Source organism: Phyllostomus discolor, chromosome 3 (genome assembly GCF_004126475.2).
Source record: "Phyllostomus discolor isolate MPI-MPIP mPhyDis1 chromosome 3, mPhyDis1.pri.v3, whole genome shotgun sequence".
Lineage (NCBI taxonomy): Eukaryota > Metazoa > Chordata > Mammalia > Chiroptera > Phyllostomidae > Phyllostomus > Phyllostomus discolor.
In genome coordinates, this window is record NC_040905.2 from 27,558,427 (window position 1) to 27,582,542 (window position 24,116).

General features: G+C 43.7%; 1 protein-coding gene and 1 pseudogene across 2 annotated transcripts in view; one reads left to right on the forward strand and one right to left on the reverse strand.

Annotated features, from left to right (window-relative positions):
• The window catches only part of ANKRD33B (ankyrin repeat domain 33B), a 58,381-nt gene that overhangs the window by 28,705 nt on the left and 5,560 nt on the right, over nt 1–24,116 (reverse strand). The gene's annotated exons all lie outside the window — the stretch shown is intronic.
• On the forward strand, nt 13,319–14,890 carry LOC114500928 (annotated as a pseudogene).

The following is a 24,116-nucleotide window of genomic DNA, read 5'->3' on the forward strand; positions in this document are numbered from 1 at the left end:
CTCGCTGTTTATGCACTTCATCTATCTGAAGTGAAGCCTAGAATTTTTACAATGGATATACAAAGCTCAACAGAGAACTTTAAAGAGAAAAAACGGAATGGAACAGAAACCCCTCCCCAGGAGGAAGGGCTCTTGTAGGGTGTGCCACACGGCAAGGATCTCGGCGAGGGTCTCCCCACCACAGACTGGGGACCGCAGCCCAGTCACACCCTCAGACCACACAGTGCCCTGCCAACATCCAATGGCAGCATCCTGAGAGACCCTGAGTCAGAACTGCCCGGCCAGGCTGCCCCGAGTTCCTGAGCCAGAAACTGAGAGAATAAAGGAGCATTAGGTAATACAGACAATGAGTCGTAAGGATGGACGACTATTGATGACACCCAACCACAACCTTCTGAAAACCACACACATCAACAAACTACATTTCTGTCCTGATAACTGGATCCTCAGATTAAGGTTGAGTATATGCTTCTGTAAAGAAATATGCAATGCAACAAAATGTTCTAGCATTTCATTAATAATCAAACATTGTGATCTACTAGAAAATATGCTAGGTACAGTGAGATATAATTAGTGCCACAAACAGCTAAGGAAATTTCCCCTTTTGGCTTAAACCAGGACTCACTATATTCTCAGAAGGCATGAGACCAGTGCTATTTTTTTTTATTTTTTCAATAATCTCTTGAAATTAGAAAAAAAAGTTAAAGAACATGTTCTACTATACAACCTTACATGTGATCAAACAAGAGTAAAAAAGAGGTATATGAAGAATTTTAGTCATGAGGAAAGACTTAAATTATAACAAAATGAAGACATATATATACTTTAATGAACAAGTTTATAAAATTATCTATTGACAATGCATTAAAAAAAACCTAGAAAGAACCCTGGCTGGCGTAGCTCAGTGGATTGAGCTCGGGCTGTGAACCAAAGTGTCGCAGGTTCGGTTCCCAGTCAGGGCACATGCCTGGGTTGCAGGCCACGGCCCCCAGCAACCACACATCAATGTTTCTCTCTCTCTCTCTCCCTCCCTTCCCTCTCTAAAAATAAATTTTAAAAATCTTAAAAAAAAAAACCTAGAAAGAAATGCATGATTTCAGTAATGACTGATTCTGAATGATGTCATAGGTGACTTCTTTATACTTTTCTGGAGTAAAAAGTCCCATTTTTTTCTTCTTATGAATACTTCTACTTAATAGTCATAAATTTTAAAAATTTTAAGGAAGAAGAATTCAGACACAGCTTCCCGGTCTCCCACACGACCAGTAGTTTGGGAGAGTCTGAAGTTTGGGAGGGGACAATACAGAGGAGACGACGCTGTGTCTGTCCTTTCCTGAAGCTGGGGAGGGTGTGACTTTCACCACCAAATATGCAACCGATAAATGAAGAACAAATTGGACCTATCAAAATCTACAGACTGTAATCAGCTTTATGAATTCCTTGCACAAACACTCTGTAAACTTTCAAGAAAGGCATCCAAGTTGCCCATTACGTCAGCATCCAAGGCTGAACCCTTGCGAGATGCTCAAGCGCACTCGGCCCCCAAGGGTCTCCCACTCCGGAGCTCCCACCCACCTGGTCTGCTAGAGGCTCTCAGACACACGCGTTCCTCTGTATCAGTCAAACTCTGCAACTGTCTTCAGGGCGATTTTTTCACGAATCTTGGGTCCGTGGGACACAACTGCTGTTTTGTGTCATGTGGTGTGGCATTACGGTCTACCACCCGACCCAGTGGGTAGAGACTGGACATCCTGGCTAAGTATTCCCCCAAATAACTTCATTTTTGCGTTCTGATTGGTTTAGTTTGACTCTGGCCACTCAAAGTGAGGTCCAAGTACCAGAAGTCCATTGTCTGGGGACATGCTAGGAATGCAGAAGCTGAGACCCCAGGCCAGGCCTCGTGGGTCAGATTCTGCATGTTCGCCAGCCCCAGCTGGTCTATAGGACACAAAGTGTGGGGCACGCCAACTAGCAGGGTGGGCTGTCAGGGACAGTGACAAGCAGTGGCCATCACTGTACCTGGGCACCTCAGTTTCTCCTCGGAGATGCTAGAAAAAGAGCTCAGCTTGCTTTTCCTGTTAACTTCTGCTTTCACTAGTTCTTCTTTTAATGGGGAGGTGCGTCCTTTTTCTTGGCATGCCCAGTTGCTGATCCTTCACCATGTGTCACTGTGGGGCCCACTGGGAGGGGTCACAGAGAGTGGGTGGGACCACAAGAGTTTGTGGTTTGTATCTGCCTTACAGATTTAGTAACATTAGCCTGCAACACACATGACAAAACAAACCCAATGAAAAGCAGGTTCCTGGGGCAAGAGAGCCACACAACTTTCAGAACCCTGTCGTCACCAACCCGTAAGTATTCATCACCATCCAACTGGTACTGATGGTCCACAAGTACCTGAACTGGGCATTGAGAAGAAAAGGAAAACTTTGAAACCACACAGTCCCTCCCCTTAGGACACTCAGTCTGGGGGAAGGAGACAGGGATGTAAACAAGGCAAGCAGCCCTTCCCCAGGAGGCTAGGGAGGACGTGGACTGGAAACTGGTCCAGGCTGGGGGCGGGGCTGACACTGACCCGGCTGAGCCTCATTAGCCAAACCTTAGACAGGAGTCCCAGTGGTGCCAGGAGGATGGGGACGGCGTTCCAAACATCAGACAAGCATGTGTGAGGGCTAGGCACTGGCACGTGGGGAAGTGGGCTCACCTGGCTGCTCACAAAGGAAAGGGGCAGGTCATGAAGTCATGAAGGGTTGACACAGAGGGGCTAAGGAGTCTGGACTGTGTCTGAAGCTGGGAGAGAACCACTGAAGGTCTTTAACTGGTTGCATCGTGATCAGGGTTTCCTTCTAAAAACCTGCCTCTCAGATTAAGTTCAGGTGAAAGGGGAGGGCCTTGCCATCTTCTTCTTTCTATTTTCAAAATAGTTTTTAAATATTGGGAACCCCTGCACACACCCCAACCCTGCCCTATTTTAACTGATTTGGCAGCTCCTTCGTGATCTAAGATGAAAACTGAAACTGACATCTGTCTGTCTGACTCATAGCTGTCAGGGCGGACGGCTTCAACATAACACACTGGACTTCGCAATGTCCGTTCTCCAGGTGCTCATTAATGTCTTCTAACTTGATTTTTTTTCATGTAAAAATTTAAATTATAACCTTTCCCAAATGTGAAGGTTCTTGATATTATTAGTCATCAGATAAAAGCAAATTAAACCCACACTGACATACCACCACACACCCACCAGAAAGGCTAAAATTAAAAAGACTGACAACACCTATGGATGGTGAGGGTGTGGAACTCCCGTGTGCCCAGCAGGTGGGCGTGTGAAATGGAACGGCCATACTGGAAAACTGCCAGTTTCTCGTCAAGTTCAGCACATGCCTATCTGTGACCCAGCGATTCCACTCACAGGTTACATTCCAGGAGAAAGAAGAGTCTCTATCCACATATAGACGAGTACAAGAATGTTGAGGGCAGCTTTAGTCATAACAGCCAAAAGTTACAAACCTCCGCATATTCAGGGAGAGACTGGGGAAGCACGCTCTGCTGAACCCAAAGTTAGGAACACTGGTATTCAGCAGCCAAAAGCACCCAGTCCGGACACACGCAACAACACTGACAGATCTCAAACACGTTGCATTGAACGGGGCAAGCCAGGCACAAAAAGTACGTGCTGTTTGATTCCATTTTATGAAAACCAAGGACAGGCGAAGTTAATCCACAGCGATTTTTAAAAAAGTGAACAGGAGTATTGGAATGGGGTGTGAGAGAACTTTCTGGGTAATAGAAACACCATATGTCTTATGGGCTGATATTTATATGTATATATTCATTTGTCAGAATTCACGGAGCCAGACTCTGAAAGAGTTATGTATTTCACCAAGTGTAAATTATATCTCACTGCAGTACTGCGAGCACAAAAAACAACTTAGCCAAAGACATACAAATGACCGATAAGCACATGGAAAGATGCTCAACATCATCCGTCAAGGGGGAAACCCCAATCTGACCCACAATAAGAAACCACTTCACATCTACTAGGATGTTTCTTTTTAAAGGAAAAAAAAAAGAGGAAGAAATTGAAGTGTTGGCAAGGAAGTAGAGAAACTGAAACCCTAGTGCATTGCTGGTGGGCATGTGAAAGGGTGCAACCACTGGGGAAAACCGTCTGGTGGTTCCTCAGAAAGAAAGCTACACATCAAATTACCATATGACCCAGGGATTCTGCTAGTAAGCACACGCCCAGAGCAACTGCAGGCGGGGACCCAAACAGATACTTGTATCCCCATGTTCACAGCGGCACTATCCCTAACAGACAAAAGGCAGAGACAACTGGAGTCTCCCTCAACAGATAGAGGGCTAAACAAAATGGGGTGTATGCCTACAATGGACTATTATTCCTTTCAATGAAAGAGTGAAATCCTGACATACGAACCTTGAAGACATTATGCTCAGTGAGGAAGGCAGACACAAAATGACAAATACTGTACGGTCCCACCTATGTGACAAGTCTAGAATAAGCAGACGCACAGAGACAGAAAGCAGATTAGAGGTTACTGTGACTGAGGGGAGGAAGGAATGGGAAGTTACTGCTCAGTGGTTATAGGTTGTGTGGGGTCATGAAACAGATTTAGAATGAGACAGCAGTGACCTTCGTACAATATTGTGAATGTAATACACACCACTGCATTATACAGCGGTTACAATGGTTAAAATGGGAAATTGTGTTATGTGAATTTTCCCAAATTTAAAACATTTCATAATGGAATATGCCAAAAACTATTTAGCACAATACCTCAAATGGATAGTATATCAGAATTATACCTCAAAAAAGCTGTTAAAAATGAGGAAAAAAACCAACTTAGTGATACACACAGAACAAGAGTAAATCTCAAAACCATTATTACATCATGTGCAAGAAGTCGGGTCCCAGAGCACCGTGTGACTCCATCGAAGTCCCAGTGCTGACCAAACCGCGCCGCAGGGACAGACGTCTGAGCAGCTGCCGCCTGTGGCGGGCAGGGCCTCGGCAGAACGGAGAACGAGGGGCCTCACGGTGGAGATGAGAACACTCCGCTCCGTGTCGTTCCTGAGCGGGACGGCTGCACAGGTGCACGGATTTCTCAAAAATCACCCAGCCGTTCGTTTAGAATTTGTTCGCTTTCCCATATGTAAATTCTGCTGCAATAAACTACCATTAAATAAACTGTGGTTGCAGAGCAACAAGGCCTCGACGGTGCTGTGACAGTGCTGGGGAAAGAGCAGGGCCAGAGGTGGGAGGCCAACCAGAAGGCTACGATCAGGGGCAGGACAAAACGGCCAGTCGGGGTGCAGGATGAACCCAGAAAGATGGCATCACAGGCAATGAAGAGCCTTTAAAGATTAGTTTCATCTCTGAGAGCCGCTCAGGGCCTCCCCTTGGCACACTCTGCCCCCACAGCCCTCTGCTGAGAAGGATCCCCTCCACTCGGGTGTCTCAGCCGCAACCCGTTCTCCCTACCTACACCCTAACTGCCTGTTGTGGGTTGAATTGTGCTCCCCCAAAAAAGATATCTCCAAGTCCTAATCCCTGGTACTTATGGATGCGACCTTATTTGGAAACAGTCTTTGCAGGTATAATAGGCTTATGATCCTAAGATGAGGTCACCCTGGAGATCTTAGACACAGGCACACAGGAGGAGCGCCCACACACAGATGGGGGCAGAGACTGGAGTGATGCAGCCACAAGCCAAAACACCTGGGGCCGCCGGAGGCTGAAAGGGCAGGATGGATCCTCCCCTAGAGCCCTCAGAGGGAGACAAACCTGCTATCACCTTGATTTTGAATTTCTAGCCTTCAGATATGTGAGAGGATACATTTCTCTTGCTTAAGTCATCACATTTGTACTAATTTGTTACATCAGCCTTGGAAACGAACACATCCACATGCCAGTACCACACTCGCCCCATGTCCTCCAAGTACCTCCAGTACCTGACCTTCTTTTCTCCTTCCTCTCCTGCTCAGGATGCTACCCTTGAGTCTGGCCCTCCCTCACCTGCAGCAGCAGCAAAAATCCCCCATCAGCTCACCTGCCTCCTGATCTGACTCCCCTCCGTCCTCCACACACTCACTCATGATCAAAAATGTCCGTTCCTACAACTTCCTAGATATTCTCAGGAAGAAAAGCCCAGAGCTGCCCGCTGCCCGCCCTCGTCCCCAGCCTCAGTGGACATCATGTCATCGACACCTGTTGTGCCAGCAGCAGGTATGTTTGATGCATTTGCAAAAATAAGATCCAACTGTGCTGTGCACTACAATACTCAAAATGCTTCTGATTTGCTTACCTTTTACTCCTTCAGCTATCTACAACCTCAACTTTTAATACATGGAAAAACCTAGCTGATTAGGGAAATGAACACAATGAACACTCCAACAGATCCCTGCAATGCAAATGTTGTTCCTGCAAAATAACTAAATGCAAATGCAAAAGGAACAAACCATCTGGGCAATTAACACTATCAAAGAGCATCCACATTTGCAACAGAGAGAATACCCCCCATCAGTCCCCTAAGCTTTCTTTCTGTTCTCTAAAACACTAGTTTTGAGCAAGGCCCACAAGCACTCAGTCTACTCACCTACTCCAAGCCCCTAACTCTCAATTACGGAGATTTCTACGTGCACAGAAAGTGTTGACCCACAGGAAGAGATGCCAGGGCACGTACCACACTGCGAGTCACGGGCTAATGAACAGCTCCTGCTCTGTGCTGCCTCTAACGCGTTCTGGCTTCAGATGTGTTCCTCAGGGAGAGTGTGTCTCTTGGTCTTTCCAACATCGACATCACGTAAGCTGATCAAAGGCTCCGAACGTCCATCTGCGAAATTGTGTTTCTGTTGTTGTTCTAATAAAACTGTACTTTTCAGAGCAGGTTTAGGTTCACAGAAAAAAATAACCGAACAAAAAGTATAGCGATTTCCCTGCCTGCAAAGTGTTAATATGTACAATGATGTCCAGAGCAAAGTAAGGCCTACACTGCCTTCAAATTTCAACAGCAGAGCTATAAAAGCTAAGACCCGTCTTTTTTAAAAAACGAAGAACATAATGGGCTAACGGCTAAAGTTTTACACACACACACACACAAAGGAAAATACAGAGTGAATATATTCCATGATATTTAAAAATGTGATATTGCAGGGAAAAAGGTAGGCCTAGCATACTGACTCTTCAATTAACATTCGTTACACTGTGATCATAATATAAATGTTACTTGTTTTCAACTGTTAGAATCAAACAACAGATAAAGTCCAGATGTACATGCGCATAATTACAGAACTCCAGGCCCTCCCTCTCTCTCCTCCCCTCCCCCTCAACGCCTCCCTCCCCACCCCCTCCAATTTCAGCTGTGTGGCCCTAGGCATGTCAGGTACTCTCCAGAATCTGTGAGTAATAAATCCTGCTTTTTGATAGCTGTTGCCAAGGTATATCTTGTAGTCATAATAAGAACCACAAGGGCCAGTACACCCACGACACTGGCTCTGTGAGGGATCATCAGCATAGGCTGTGCAGGCCCAGGTGGGTACATTGATATGGATCAATAAAGCACTGAAACAAGAGATGTGAAAAATTAATGGCATATGTAGAATTATTCAAATGCCAACAGTAATATTAAAGATCAGCATAAATATATAACTGTACTTTTTAAATGGGTACAACACAGAAAAATTAAAGAAGAAAAGCAAAGAATCAACAAATATATATGAAATGTATATACCCTCAGTAGTAAGTAGAGTAGTGGAAATTAAAGTATTAATGAGACACCATACACTTAACAAAAAAAAGATGATATTTCTGAGTCACAGAAGATGGATTACTCAGTTACCAGTGTTGGACAAATGCCCTCACTGTGTGGCAGAAAACAAGGTTGGCTCTTTACCTCCCATCTCATCCCAAAATGAGTCATTAAACATACCGCCACAAAAACACTGGGAGAAAATTTAGATGACTATTTCTATAAACTTGGCTTTTAAAAAGCATTTTGAAGCCCAAGGGCAATGCTACAAATCATACAGAAAAAGATAAATCTGACGATCCAAAAATCTATCCCTTAGAAAAACAATAGTATAAACAAAGTAAAAAGACTGAAAGCAGCTTTCACTTTCAGCTACGAAAAAACTAGCTTCAATCACATCTACTCTTCCACTGAGAACAAGTGCAACGGAATGACTTCTTATAAACCTAGTTGGAGGCACCAGACTTCTGAGAAAACCAGGACTTGAAGGCCCAATATACAAGAAAGGAAGTAAAAGCCCCGAGATGAGCCTCTAGTCTCATCACTCTCCTCGTGGTGTTTGCTGGTTCATAAGCTAAAAGTCTGAGCACAGTAAGCACAGGAAGCAAGCAGAGCACAGTAGATAAAGGCCAGAGGTGTTAGACAGAGTCTCAACGTTGGAGAAAAGACTGAAGTTCATGACCTGCTAAGGATGACAGGCCTGTTAACCATGCCACATTTTCTGTAGGGAACTCCTAGGAATGAGGCAGAAATACACCAAAATTCACAGAGACTACAGCCTACCTACTATCATCTGCCCCACTGTCTGCCAGAAGCAAATGAAATCCTCTCTGGAAGAAGATAGCACCATCTAGAGCTACTTCAATTTTTTGTATAAAATGTCTAGCTCTCAAAAAAAATTACCAGACACACCAGGAGATGGGACCAAGAGAAAAACAGGCAATAGAAAGCATGTCCAAGAGATACAGATACTGGTGTTATCAGACTTTGCAATAACTTTAATTAATATGTAACAGAAAATAATGATAAATGGAGAATTTTGACAGAGAACTGGAATCTATAAGAAAGAAAAATTTTAGAAATAAAATATGTAAAAACTGAAAGTAAGAATTTAAAAAGGAGTTGAGAAATGGACTAGGCTAAAGAGAGAAATGGTGAACCGGAAGATGGGTTAACTAAAAATTCACAGGCTGGAAAAAAATGATTTAAAAGATAGGAAAAAAGACATAAAAGCCAAATGGAGCATAGTGGAAAGGACCTAACGTTTGTGAGTTTAATGTCACTGTATGGGGAAAAAAAGAGAATGGGACAAAACAATATTTGACAAGACAGTGGCAGAGAATTTTACCAAACTGATGAAAGGTATGAAGACATAAATTCAAGAAATTCTACAAACCCCAAATGAGATTTTTAAAAACTGCACACTGGAAAAAGAATGTCGAAGATATGCTAGATACAGAATAGTATCCTTAGCGTATTCCAAACATTCTTAAAACTCAAGAAGAAAATACAGACTAATCCAAAAAATGACCAGAGGGTATGAAGAAGAAAATCAAAAAAAGAAAACATCTAAATGGTTCATAAACCTGTTATATGAAATATATAATCTGAAACATCATTAATCAAAGTCACATGTATTAAAGTGAGGTATCATTTATTTAACCATGAGTTAGAAAAGATTAAACAGAGTGAAAATAACTAGCATTGGCAAAGTATAGTAGGAAAGCTCTCTAACACCTTGCAAGTGAGCATATGTCGGTTCACTCTTTCTAGAGGGTTGTTTGTTATGTGTTATGTCAGGCAGGATAAGTTAGTTCGTGCAGCAGTAACAAGCAATCCGCAATGGCTTTTGACAAATATCTACTTGCTCATAGGACATGTGCACTCAGGTGGGCTGCTGGTCTTTTCCATGTTGTTTTCCCTCCAGAACTCGGGTTGATAGATGAACCTCCTCCTGGAATATTGGGAATCTCATAGCAGAGCGAAAGGAGACTTTGGCAAATCATATGCTGGAGCTTAAAACTGACAGCCAAAGTTATACAAATCACTGCTCATACTGAATTTGCCAGAGAAAGTAGCATGGCCAAGTGTGACGCCATGGAGAAAAAACCTACTCCTGCTCCAAGGAGAAGCAGAATTTTCTGTGAAAATAACAGGACCCACCACATGGATCCAAACTCAAGACCCAACAATTTTCTAATAATTAGATCTATATGCAAGGATATATGGAAATTGTTCCATCACCCATCAACTAGAAATAACCTCAGTGCCTATCAAGAAGTCATAAGGTAAATAAATGGAAACATCCAGAAAATAAAATGTATTGCAGTACTTAAAATAATGATGTATAGTTGTTGACATACAAAGATGTCCTCAATAAGCTGCGAAGGAAAAAAGCAAATTACATGGACCATATTACATTAAATGACTCCAATGTTATATCTAAAAAAATTATCTCTAAGACAGGTGATTTTTTCCCTTAGGTATTTTACTTTTCTATGCTACCTGAGTATTTCGCTGTATGTATGGTTGACTTTTAATGTTTCAAAGACCAACAGAGCTATTTTAATATTTTCAATAATTAAAATGTACAGTGTGATGAGGATACAGCAAAACAGGCAATTTTCCATAGCCTACTGATGGAAGGAGAAATTAGTACAATCTTCCTGGAAAGCAAGATGGCCTTTAAAAGACTCATACTCTTAAGTTCAATAATATGCCTTCTAGGAATTAGTCTAAAAGGGAATGTTCCAACAAACTAGGACACCCACTCATCAGGGCATTATGTCTATAGCAAAATTTCAAAAACAACCAAAATGTCCAACAAATGATTAAATAAATGATGACATATGCAGAAATGGGTTTTTAAAATCAAGATTTCTACATATAAATGAGCTCAAAGTATGCTTATAAGAGAAAAAAAAAGATAGAATCCAAACTCTTACTTACTAGGTAAACTTTAGAAATAGGTAGACTGAGAGATCGCATCAAATGGTAACTTTATTATGTCCAGCAGTGTACAGTGTAGAGCTCTAATTTTTATTTCCTTCTACTTGATTCCTCTTTCTTTTTTTTTTTTTTTTTTTGACAAGTCAGGGCCACATGGGGCCGTTTTATTGCAGTTAAATACCTTTCTCTCTATTTTTGTCCATCTTTCCATAAAAGAGCATACACATAAATATTTCTACTAGAAGCAAGAAAAAACATCTACTAAATGTTAGTGTTCAGCATCAAAGGTAAAGGAGTAGGGGTGGTGTGGTCATTAGGGAAAATCAAGCTCTCTCCAGAAGGATCTTCACAAATCACTACGGTCAGAGACATCCTGCTTCAATGGAAACTTCAAATGCCCAACTTCATTGCCTCTTGAAATTCAGCAAGAAAAGATTTTTCCAGCCTCTTCACAGAGCACATACTGCTGCTCAGCCAGGAAACACATGAATAATGTCCTGATAATGGAAAGGCATCGTAATAGGCCCACATTTGCACTGCTGTTAAGTTAAAAGCTAAGAAGCAAATGAGTAATGACCTGGAACATGTAAATGTATTGGAAAAGGGCCACATTTGCACCGGAAAGGTCTTTCCCCATTTGAATCTCCTGACTACAGGAGACTAATAACAATTTCCTAAATTATGAATTAAGATAACACACAGGAAAAATTATACATGAAAAGACTGAAGATGAGAACCATTCTGTCAGCCTGAATATAGTCATGAACTGCGTGGAAAAGAGAGAGAAGAATCTCATACACACACACACACACACACATACACACACACATACACACACTGAGTTACAGGGCCCCCATGCACACCGTATTTTTAGTACATCAGACTCAGTGATTTCCAACCAGGTAAAGAGACGCTGGCTGTGACACACCAGCGCCAGCCCTTTCTTTCTCCCTCACAGAGGAGTGCATTTCTGTATTTCTTAACGTCACATGGTGAAGAGAAAGAAATACCACTCAACATGGCACAGAGCAAAGCTGATGAAGAAACTCTCGAGACCCACAGTTTTGGGTCTCTATCACAGACTATATTATACTGCCATCTGTGAGTTCCTTGTGGACAGAGCCTCAGGGCTTGTCCCCCTGTGCTTCTCCCTCAGGAGCCTGGTGTGGAGAAGCCATCGGTAAGGATCTGGGAAGTGTGACTGATGGAGGTATCTGCTCCAGGAGAGGAAGGAGGGGAGGGGCCCTAGCAGAGAGGCTCAGAGGTACAGTCCTGTATCCTAACCCTAGAACCACAATTCTGATTTATTCGTGCCCCGTGTGGTACCCTCCACACCAGGTAGAAAACCATCAAACATCACAGGCTAGCACCTTCTTTCCTCAGGTCACCCCAAACACCTATTAGGCAGGCCGCTTGCTGGTCAGCCGGATCACGGAGGCTGACAGAAGAAGCCACAAGCTCCCCAGGAAGTGCTTTCTGGTTCTAGGGCTTTCTCTCCAGGTTTCCTTTCACAAGGGCAAAGCCTCATGCTCCACAGACCCACATAGTCACATTCTTAAACTTCCTGTGTCAAATGGAAATGACCACTCACGCTTAAAGTCAGATCTAAAAAACTGAGGCTTAAAGACACTAGGAGAGCAGCCTAAATGTGGATTTGTCAACAAAAGACAATGTTTGTGAACCTCACTTTCCAACACTCCATGCATCCACGAAATAGTTGATGGTTCAGTTATACAAATATTGAAGAGGTTAATCCTATGAAGCAGAAAGTGACAGACGAGGGAGCTCACAACAACCAGTCATGCAGAACCTCTGGCCTCAGCCCTGGCTGGTGTAGCTCAGTGGATGGAGCACAGACCTCTGAACCAAAGGGTTGCTGGTTTGATTCCCATTCTAGAGCACATGCCTGGGTTGTAGGCGAGGTCCCCAAAAAGGGGCAAGTGAGAGGCAACCACACATTGATGTTGCTCTTCCTCTCTTTTCCCCCTCACTTCCCAGCTCTCTAAAAATAAAAAATAAAGAATTTTTAAACTTAAAAAAAAGGAACCTCTGGCCTTAAACACCTGTCCCCTTGAAAGAACACCAAATTTCAAAACATTACTAAAACTTGCACTTCTGAGTAGAATTAGGTCTTTTTTCTTCCATTCTTACTCTTGTTGCCTAAGTCTCCTTCTTTCTTTAAGTTCCTGCCAGCTTCCTCCCTTCATTCTGCTCTAGCCCCTCTGGCATTCTGGTTGTTCCAGAACATCCCAGACATTCCCATCTCACAGTCCTTTGTCCTTACTGCTTCCTCTGGACCACTGCTCCCGCAGATAGCTGTGCCACAAGGCAAGACTTTCACTTCCTCAGAGTCTTCCACTAAAGGCTCCCCTCAGCAAGGAGGGGGATGTCATCAGCCCATTACTGACAACATCTACATGGCCTGCTTTAGCTTTCCTCCTCAGCATAGAACACTCCTTCGCTTGCTAAGCACTTCACATGTGTTTTAATCATCTTGTTTCCTGTTTCTCTCCCCCCAAAGCATGAGAAGTCCATATGAGCAGGAATGTCTGTCTTGTCTGATGCTAGTGCATCGTGCAGGACACAGACATTCCAGGAAGGCAACTTCATGCAGAATCAAGAAGCATGTTTAATGCAAATTGTTTTCTGTGTTATTCCTTTTAAAAGGAAGAATCGCACTGTTTGAATGTTACTAGTTAATATAACTCCCTTTGTAGTCAAAAACTTATGCACTGTTTTTGGTAGACTATGCATTGCTCTGGCTTGCTAGGCATGAAATGGGTCATCTCTGACTCCTCATCAGCTTCGTTATCAATTAAACTTCCACTGAGCACGTGGTGGTGGCCCCCACGTGTCCCCCTGGCCCTGGATAAAAGTGGAGTGATAATCATGAGAGGCAAACTGTGTGAAACGTGGAGAGAAAGTGTCATGCCTCCTGGGGTTAACCTCATATCACATTTTTAAAAGCACAGCTTGTCCTATCATGAGTATTTTCCCAGAAAAAAATATAGTCAAATGTTAAAATTCTAACAACAAATACTCCAAATGAGAAGTGTGCTGGGAACTCTAATTAAGTGCTTTTCTCATTTTATGGAATAGGAGTACCTCAGAGAAGCTGGTAGATAAAATTTCCTACTAAGATGCATATTCTTCAACTTTAAAAAAACAACTGGCAAGACATGGCACTGGCCAGAGTGTTGGAGAACTCACTACTGATGGACCAGCACATGAATTTTAGCCTCGAAGGCTATGTGGATCTGTTGGACCTGGGTCCAGGTAGTCCCAGTGATGGGCTGAGCCTGGCCACACCCAGCGGGGTATTCCAGAGGCTGAGAATTTACATGCTTCATGGAATCATCACCCTGGCCTCCAAGTTTCAATGTGGAGTCATTGTTGCAGTGGTCTCGGGCCACAGCAGGTGCCTACCTTGCCTCCCAGACAGTAATGAAGGTGGTAGACATCAGCCCCTACCTCCCGGGTACCATGGCTGAGAACGCAGCAGACCGTAGCTCCTGGCAATGGCTATTGGCTCAGCAACACCAAATCTGTGAGCTTCGAAACAAGGAACACATCTTAGTAGCAGCTGCCTCCAAGCTGCTCTCCAACATAGTGTATCAGTGTAAAGGCATGGGGCTGTCCGTGGGCCTCATGATCTGTGGGTGGCATAAGAGAAGCATCTACTACATGGACAGTGAAAACCAAATCTCAGGGGCCACCTTCTGTGTAGATTCTGGCTCTGTGTATGCACATGGGGTCATGATCAGGGTTACTCCTATGACCTGCAGGAGGAACAGGCCTCTGATCTGGCCTGCCAAGCCATCTACCAAGACACCTGTCAGAGGCCTACTCAGGAGGTGCGGTCAACTGCCACCATGTCTGTGAGGGTGGCTGGATCCGAGTCTCCAGTGACAAAGTAGCTGATCTACTTGACAAATCCGATGGATCTACCCTCTGAAGGAGGGTGGATGTTGCTGTTGTGTTTCTTGGGATGACTGTTGTTGGTCATATGGGAACAGTTCCCCATTCTATAGTGGAGGGGTCCCCAATTGTACTGATTGTTTGTTTAAGCCGTGGTGCATTGACCTCTATGTGCTAACCAGTTGCTAATGAGCTGCTGCAGAGGAAATGATTTGTTTTACTTTCGTGGATGTTAACATTACACTACTCAACCTAAAATAAAATAAAAATAAAACACTTGACAAAACTTTTAGTAAGAAGTGGCAGAAGAGAGCAACCAGGCATGCCGAACACTAGATCCTTGTACAACCTCGGGAACTTCTCCATGCACAAAAGCACTCACATCCACAACTCAAACAATTTTGCTGACTTTATTCTCCGTTTCAGTGATTTTTCAATCAGGGAGTGATATTTCCCCTGCACCCATCAAGGGGGTATTTTGCAATGTCTGGAGACATTTTTGGTTTTTGCAAGGGGGGGCAGCAGTAGGGGGAGGTGCTACGTGCATCTATCGGGTAGAGACCAGGGATGCTGCTCAGCATCCTCCAATGCGCAGAACAGATCCCCACAACAAAGATGACGCAGCCACCAACCGTGAGCATTGCCAAGGTTGAGAAGTCTCAACACAATAAAGGCCATCAATGAGAAACCTACAGCTAACACCATAACCAGCGAGGAAACACTGCAAGCCTCTTCTCTAACATCTGCTACACAGCAAGGATGCCCACACTCACCATTTCCAGTCAACAGCAATAGAAGTACTAGACAGAGAAATCAGGCAAAAAAAAGAAGCAAAAGACACCCAAATCGAAAAGGGAGACATAAAATTATCTCTTTACAGATGACATAATCTTATGGAGAGAGAGCCCTAAAGACTGCATCAAAAAAACTCTTAGAACTAATACACAAGCTCAATGAAGTTGCAGGGTACAAAATCAACATGCAAAATCAGTTCCCTTTCTTTACACCAACCAAGCTCTGGGCACAAAGGAATTCAAGAAAATAATCCCATTTACGATAGCATCAAAAAATAAATTAAATACTTAGGAATACATTTAGCCAAGAAAGTGAAGATTTGTACACTGAAAACTATAAAAATTGATGAAAAAAATTGAAAAAGGCACAAATAAGTGGAAAAATACCTTGAATTCTTTCCAATCATGAATTGGAAGAATTAATATTGTTAAAGTGCTTGTGCTCCCCAAAGCATAGACTGATTCAACACAATCCCTTATCAAAATTCTAATGGCCTTTTTGCATTAATAGAAAAAGCAGTTCTAAAATTTGTATGTAACCACAAAAGACCCCCCAATAGCCAAAACAATCTTGAGCAAGAAGAATTGAGTTGAGGGCATCACAATTTGTGATTTCAAGTGATATTACAAACCTATAGTAATCAAAACAGTGTAGCACTGACCAAAACAAAAAAAAAACCTTATGACACACAGATCAATGCAACAGAATAGACAGCCCAGAAATAAACCTAAGCATGTATGGTCCATTAGTTTTAGACAAAGTCACCAAGAATACACAATGGGGAAAGGATAGTGTCTTCAGTAAATGGTATTGTGAAAACTATATATCCATATGCAAAAGAATGAAATTGGACCCGTATTTTACACTATCCACTAAAATCAACTCAAAATTATTAAAGCCTTAAATGTAAGACCTAAAACTGTATCTTTAAGTAGTTTTAAAATCAAGAGTATGTAACTAGCAGCAAGAGTATATAACTAGCAACAGTTTCCCAGTTTTATCCGGCAAGCTCCTGTGTGCAACAACCTCTACCAGACTGATGGGGATATAAACAATGATGCTAAGGATCTTGGCTCATGGAGTTTATCAAGCTTCGAGAGAATATAAATTAATCATTATAAAAGGGAACAGACGGAAAGGAGTTTCCTAAACAAGTTGCATGTGGGAGTTCAAAGTCAGAGAAGCCACCAAAGACAAAGGGAACGGGAGAAGTCCATGGGGAAGGTGACATCTGAGACAGACTTGCAGTTCAGAGAGAGGGTAGGTGTGTGTTCCAGGGGGAATACGGATCTGCCAAGGCTGGGAGGGCCCAGCCTCTGCAACACAAACGGAGACAGTGAAACATCAGGTATTCAGCCCCACAATGGTGGGGGCCTAGAAAGAAGAGTTTGCAAAGATGATGCTGTTGTAATACAAGCCACACATAAGAAAATAATTCGGAAGTGGTAGCAGAATAGAATGGAAAGTGTCCAGATACAAGAAACCAGAGAGAAAGTACAGCATTTGTTTAAATGAGACATCTCAAAGCTCCAAATTAAAGAGGCCGTGAGACCCCAATGAAAAGTGATGGGCCATCACCTGGGACTGTGCAGTGCTTGGAAAGTGACCAAATTGGGGAGGTGAGGGAGGCTGGGCTGACTCCAGGGTTGCAAATGGGGGCAAAACTAGAGGCATGGAGGCAACCCGAGTCGGCTACGTGGTTTGCAGCCCCTCTGCGAAATGAGAACGCAGGACGCCCAGTTCAAAATCATTAATGTCAAGGCAGCAATGGCAGAGCATCACACCAATGACTGGGCACTGTTAGGCACAGGGCGCGAGGACTGCACAGGTTGCCCCGTCACAGAGCTGCCCTTGGAGGCAACAGAAACAATGCCACAAAGTGTGAGCAAAGGGGTAGTGAGTTGTGCTGCTAATATGTAATATACAACATGCTGGAAGGTTAGCAGGAGAAATCCCGCCCTTGACCTCAAATGCAGGTTCAGGAAAGTGGTCCCAGGCCAAGAGCTGGCATCAGCTGTACAAGCTGGGGGGCTCTGCCAGCAGATAATGTTCCCAAGGGACTGTGTGAATCAAGGTTCTCCAGGGAGACAGAAACAGCAGGAGACACACACATATACCTTTACCGGGTATTTCCCAAGCCCCCTGCCAGAGAGCCAATCAAGGGCAAAACCAATCAGGCCCTGCTCTCAACACAGCTACTCATCACAACCCTCCCCACACCCAAAAAAATACACAGACAGGAGAAGGAACAGAGTGAGGGGGCAAACAAGCTGGAGGACATCGACCTTCACCTTCTCCTCAAAACAGAAAGCCAGGACTCCCTAGGAGGAAGAGAAAACCTCCAAGGCTGAGCTGACCCGTTAATCAGAAGATGTAAATGCAACCCACAGGAGGTGTTCAAAGGTGAGCTGCATCAGAAGCCCTGGAGGGTGTGTTGAGCAGAGTGCTGACCCGGCCCCAGGCTTTGGGATTTGAGGTCTGGGGTGAGTTTCCAGGTGCCCAAGTAGAGAAGAATAAGAGGACCACGGGGCCCAGCGCTCAAAGTGCAATGGGTCAGGCTTGGGGCTTTGCACACTCTTTGACAACTTTATTCCTTGTCATACATGGTAACTGATAGGGAATTTCTCGTAAGACACTGGAAGGTAGACCTGGCACATGTGACATTCGTTGTCTTGCACATGGCTGGCGCTGCCGGGGGTGACATGAATGTTGCATTTATTCACTTACTGAGTAAAATGTCAAGAGAGGTTGACATGAAGCTACAAAGACTGAGTTCTTGCATAAAAATCCTGTTATAAATAGTGTAAAGAAAGAAAGCAGAGCCGTGGTTGTTCAGGGTTGGAGGGGCTGGGGGTAGGGGGATGACTGAAGGCTTCTTTCTCGGGCCACGAAAATGTTCTAAAATGATTCTGATCTTTGCATGTAGCTGTGAATATGCTAAAAAAAAAAACACTGAATTGTGCACTTTAAATGGGTGAATTGTGTGGTATGTAAATTATATATCAAAACAGCTGTTTTTAAAACATTCATTTTTCTTTACTTTCCCCTTCAAATTATATCCTTTTACTTTGCATTTGGTGCATTTCCTATCACTTAGAACTTTAAAGCCTTAAATTAGCTTTCTTTAAAAATATTTTTTCTATTTCTATACATCCTATGACTACTTCAATTATTTAATTATAGTCATTTAAGCATTTCTTTAAATCACAGAAGAGTATACTTCCATATTTTTAGAGATGGAGATCATCTATGGGTGAACCTATCCAATTTTCCAGGCAGAGATCTTGGGATATTCTTTTTAATCCTCACCCAAGGATATACTCATTGATTTTAGGGAGAGGAAGGGAGAGAAAGAGAAACACGGATGTGGGAGAGACACATCAATCAGTTGCTTCCCCTGCACAACCTGAACAGTTATCGAACCCGCAACCTAGGTGTTGCTATGCACTGACCAGGAAGCAAACCCCCAACCTTTTGTGTACAGGACGATGCACCAACCAATGGAGCCACTCAGCCAGGGCAACCGTGGGCTTTTCTGAGTGAAACTCATGTTCATGTAGTTTCATTCAAATACTGAAAAACTGTATGACCCTTCTGCAACTGGAAAGGTGCTTCAAATACATAATTTAGTTATTCCTTCAGCACTTGATATTGTTTTGCTACAGAGAGAATGTCTGTGTGCCCTCCCAAAATGCACATGTTGAAATTCTAACTCCCAACGTGATGTTGTTATGAGGTGGGGCATTTAGGGGATTTTGGGCCATGGAGATAGAGCCCCATCATGGGAATACTTTGCCTTTCACTTTGCATTTGGGGCATTTCCCACCACTTAGATTTTAAAAGTTTAAAATGCTTCTGCTGTGTAAAGACACTGAGAGAAGACGACCATCGGTGAACCAGGAAGCCAGCTCTCAGCAGACAACACATCGCCAGCACCCTTATCTTAGACTTCTCGGCCTCGGGTCTATGAGGAACAGATGTCTGATGTTTATGAGCCACCCAGTGTACGGTATTCTGTCACAGCCGTCTGAAAGGACTGAAATATGTTTTAATAGCAAACATTCAGTAATATCCACTCCGGGGGGGTGGGAGCCTTTTTCCTTTTTACAGAGACATTTTTCTATAGTACTTCTCATGTTATTGATACGGAAACACAGCCTCCATGAATTTGCTAACAACTCTTATGTTGAAATCAAGCCCTGGCCAGCTGGCTCAGTTTGTTGGGCATCATCCTGCAAGGTGAAAGGTCACCGGTTCGATCCCTGGTCAGGACACACACCTGGGCTGCAGGCTGGGACCCCATCAGGGCACATGAGAGAAGCAACCGATCAATGTTTCCCTCTCACATCAATGTTTCTCTCCCTCTCTTTCTCCCTCCCATCCCCTCTCTCTAAAAATAAATACATAAAATGCTGAAAGAAAGAAGAAAAGAAAAAAATCAAGCCATCTGCAAACTGACAGATTAACTTGCCAGATGCAAACAAAAGGTTGATATGTTTTTTTAGTTATTTTCATTGAATTAACATTAGGAAATTTTTTAAGTTAATAGTATCTTAAGTATTCCCGGATCCAATAAAATTATTAGTACAGTTACTGTAAGTCACTACCTTTAACAAATGAGATAAGGTTTTTTTAAATTAACTCAACACACTTGTGCCTCATTCTAAACCAACCCAATGGATTTATATTTGTTTACACCAAAGAAAAATTTTAATGATTTCTATTAAAAACAAGTTTTCCACAGCTTCCCTGATGCACTTTAAGTAACTGAAATTTTTTAGAGAAATGTATTTATTCCCCTGTTTGTGTACAGCAGTGGAGACTTCACCCCCAACTCCGGACCCTGCCCCCATGGGCCCTCCCTGATCGAGAGGTCCCCCATCTCCCGAACCCTGCCCACCCAAGGTGTCTGTCCTCTGCCTGATGGCTCTCTTGTGGGATAAGAGTCCACTTGAAGCCACAGAGGTGAATGCTTCGCTCCCAGTGAATATGTCCCCAGGTGGTACAACTTACTAGCTTTGCTCCAAAGCTGGGTTTCCAGATCCTGCTAAAGGAGGAATTCTGTGGTCTATGCATCTTTTGGCTTCACTGATACGATACTTTGTGTGTGGTCTCAACACAGAAATGACCTCCATAGGTAGGTTGACCAACTACCCTGGTCTGCACAGGGGTTTCCCGGGATACGGGACTCTCAGTCCTGGGCAGGCTGGAATGAGCTGATGTCCCTATAAGGCTAATACATGCCTGTGGAAAAAGCCTCGCCATCCATGATGGTGCCTGGAGTGTGAGCCTGGCGACCTCGGAGGTGGCCTGTTGCAGGCCAATCTTTATCAAAAGAGGATGTGTGGGTGACAAGACATGACAGAGTCACTTGTTCCCCTGCTCCATGGTGCCTCTTTTGCCCCCTTTCACCGAGGAGGAAACAGGTCCCCCACACCACCTAGGTCCTCTGAAGCACAATGGTGAGAGCAGGGAGGTGCGTGTCCAGGTAACAAAAGGACTCCGAGATGCAGAAACTGAGCTGCAGAGTCCCTCCAGCTGAGTCCTGGTGTACCCTGGTGCTGCTACAAATGGATTTCATTTCCCAGAAGCCCTCCCATTATCTAACACCAACGAAAAATCCCAACTCACGGCGCCAGCAAAACTGACTCAGGAGCTCTGTCACCACCACTATTTTTAGCACATGACTCTGGCCCCTCGGGTTTAGAAAAACAAAAGCTGAAGGGTCTAGAAAGGAAGAGATACAGACTGATCTTCCTGATATGAGCAGGGAGGGCCAGGCCCTTTGGAATGCCTGGCTCCACAATGTCAAGAAACAGAAACAGAAGGTTGGGGAACCCACTGTACTGTTATTTATAGCAGAGCAAGTGACCGAATCGGTCCCTGAGAGCCCCGGAGCGGACAAGGGCTCCAACTCCAGGGCTCTTTGCACTAAATTTTACCCATGGAAAATGTTGAAGAAAGAAATAAGGTTTATAAGAAAAAAGGCTTGTGACGGTCCCTGGCCTTACTGCCATCCTTTGCCTCCTTGAAATGCTCTCCCTCCTCATCATTCAAGAGTCGGATCTTTCCCCTGCCCCTCCGAGCCGCAGACTGCTTCTGTTCCTAAGGCGGCATCCTGGCCTCCACCCACCATTCTCAAAGGTGCTCCCAAGAGATGCCAAGATGTGGCTCCAGCACCCTTCTCTGCCCCTCCTCACGTCTCCTCACTCCCAGGCTTCGTTTGCATGCACGGCACCAAGAGCCACTTTCACTGTAGTCTGGACACTTCACATGAGATCTAACCTCTCACCACATTTGCACGGGTACCAAGGGGTCCCCTCCGAGTAGACGTGATATTTTCTTGATGGTTCCTCTTTGATTACACATTGGTTTCCACCTTTTCCCTTGACTGGAAATGGAAAACCATCTTGAGATTAATTCACCCACAGACACAACAAACAGCTCCATTCACTGAGCGCCTCTGCTGTGGCATGCACTGTATACAAGTCACTAATTTATTCTCCCTGGACCTCTGTGAGGTACTGCTATCTTCATAATAAGCATCCCCATTTTCTAGATGGGAATTGAGAGAAAATAGAAGATCATGTGACTTACATACACAACCAACCTAAGCCTGGCATCTTGGGCACCACACCTGTTTTCTACTCTGAGAAATGTCCCGGAGCCCTGCAAACAAGTGTACAAGCCAATTACTTCAAACCCAAATTAAGGGCTGATTCTGGTCCAGTCTGTCTAGGGAGGGGCCTGGGATCCTGCATTTGGGAAAAGCTTTTAGGTGATAGTAGCAATGGCTCAAAGAGCCCATAATTCCCAGCGCATCCCAGCCTCACATATTAACTGGGTCTGATCCTGCTTTAGTTTCCAAAAGGGGATCTATTCACGAAGGCAGGGATGCAGAAAGAAGGTGATACATGCCTTCTTTCATTGTTTTCCAATATTTTATTGTGGTAAAATATGTATAACATACAATTTACTATCTCACCTATGTTTAAGAGTTTGCTTCCTTCATTTGTATTGAACTTTTGATTTCAAAATAGTGCTGGACCCACAGGAAGTTGCCCCTTCAGCGATCCTCCCCAGCGCCAACCTCTGGCGTAATTAACGGTGCAAGAGCACTTCCACAAGATGGACATTGCTACAACCCACAGAGCTCGTTAGGAAGTTACCTCATATATGGCTGTATATGTCTGTGGTTCCATGCCCTTTCAACCCAGGTATCACTCCCTGTAACCACAACCGCAATCTAGATGCAAGGCTGTTCCATCACCACAAGGTCCCCTCCCTTCCTGCTATCCTGTTAGAGTAACTAACACCCACTCCTCTCCCCAGAGCCCTAACCCAGGCACCTTCTGATCTGTTCTCCATCTCTATGTAAACGGAATCACACAGCATATAATCCTTTGAGATGGACGTTTTTCACTCAGCCTAATTCTCCTGTCTAGCTTTTTTTTTAAACCAACTCCACGCATCCCCCCTTGTCTCAGAAAATGTACCACCATGCATTTATTTCATGCCCTTTCCTGGGCAGCCGGCATGATCGCGGCTCCCGCCCCTTCGTCAGCCGTACCCCCCACCTCCCGCCTGCACCTATCAGCTGGACTGTCCCTGGACAGGGGTGATTTCTCACTCAAGACTTAACTCTCAGAAACCAAAGCAGCCAGGGACAAATGCTCTATTCTCTATGCCATCACATGCCTACGTGGGATCAGGACATTCACAGCTGACCGAAACATGCCTTCGGAAGCATTTGTTTTTGTGTTACTTTGAAATTACTCTCCACCACTCCAATCCAATTTTGCTGCTAACCCGATAGTCACTTGGGATTTCACATTTACTTGGTTTAGTAGAAGTAAACAAAATCCACCTTCAGCTATCTTTCAAATTCAGGAACACCATTTAAAAATATTATCCCTTTCAAATTCTTTGGTGTACACACACACTGAATAACATCAAATATTCTTTTTTAAAAAAAGGTTTTATTTATTTATTTTTAGAGAGGGAAGGGAGGGAGATAGAGAGAGAGAGAAACATCAATGTGCGGTTGCTGGGGGTCATGGCCTGCAACCCAGACATGTATCCTTACTGGGAATCGAACCTGAGACACTTTGGTTCACAGCCCGCGCGCTCAATCCACTGAGCTATGCCAGCCAGGACATCAAATATTCTTACTATCCCACTACCCGTTACAATCTGACCTCGCCACACACATGCACACACACCCCATACGTTCCGCCAGGTTGTCTAAAGGGATTACCTCCCAATCACCTTGAATAAACATATTTTCTGTTTACATGTTTTAATAACTTCTCTAAATCCTCCTTATTTCTTTAATTAAAGGAAATTACATATTGTTTTTATATAACTGTTTTGACTCAATTTGGAGAAATCATAGAACAATGCACAGTTAAAGTTTGGAATCACTGGCCCAGTAGGCTGTAAAGCCAGTCTTGAGAAATATCGAAGAAATATCACACAGACCATACTCTCTGATTTATGTTTAAAAATTACTTTAATAAAGCTTAAGAATGTATATTTAAAAACCTTTTACATAATTCAAAATAACTTCTAGGTAAAAAAGAGGAAGTCATCATGTAAATTAGAACAGAACAATAATAAAATACTATATATCAAAACCTGTGGGAAAGCCCAGGATGGTGTGGCTCAGTGGTCGAATGCCAGCCT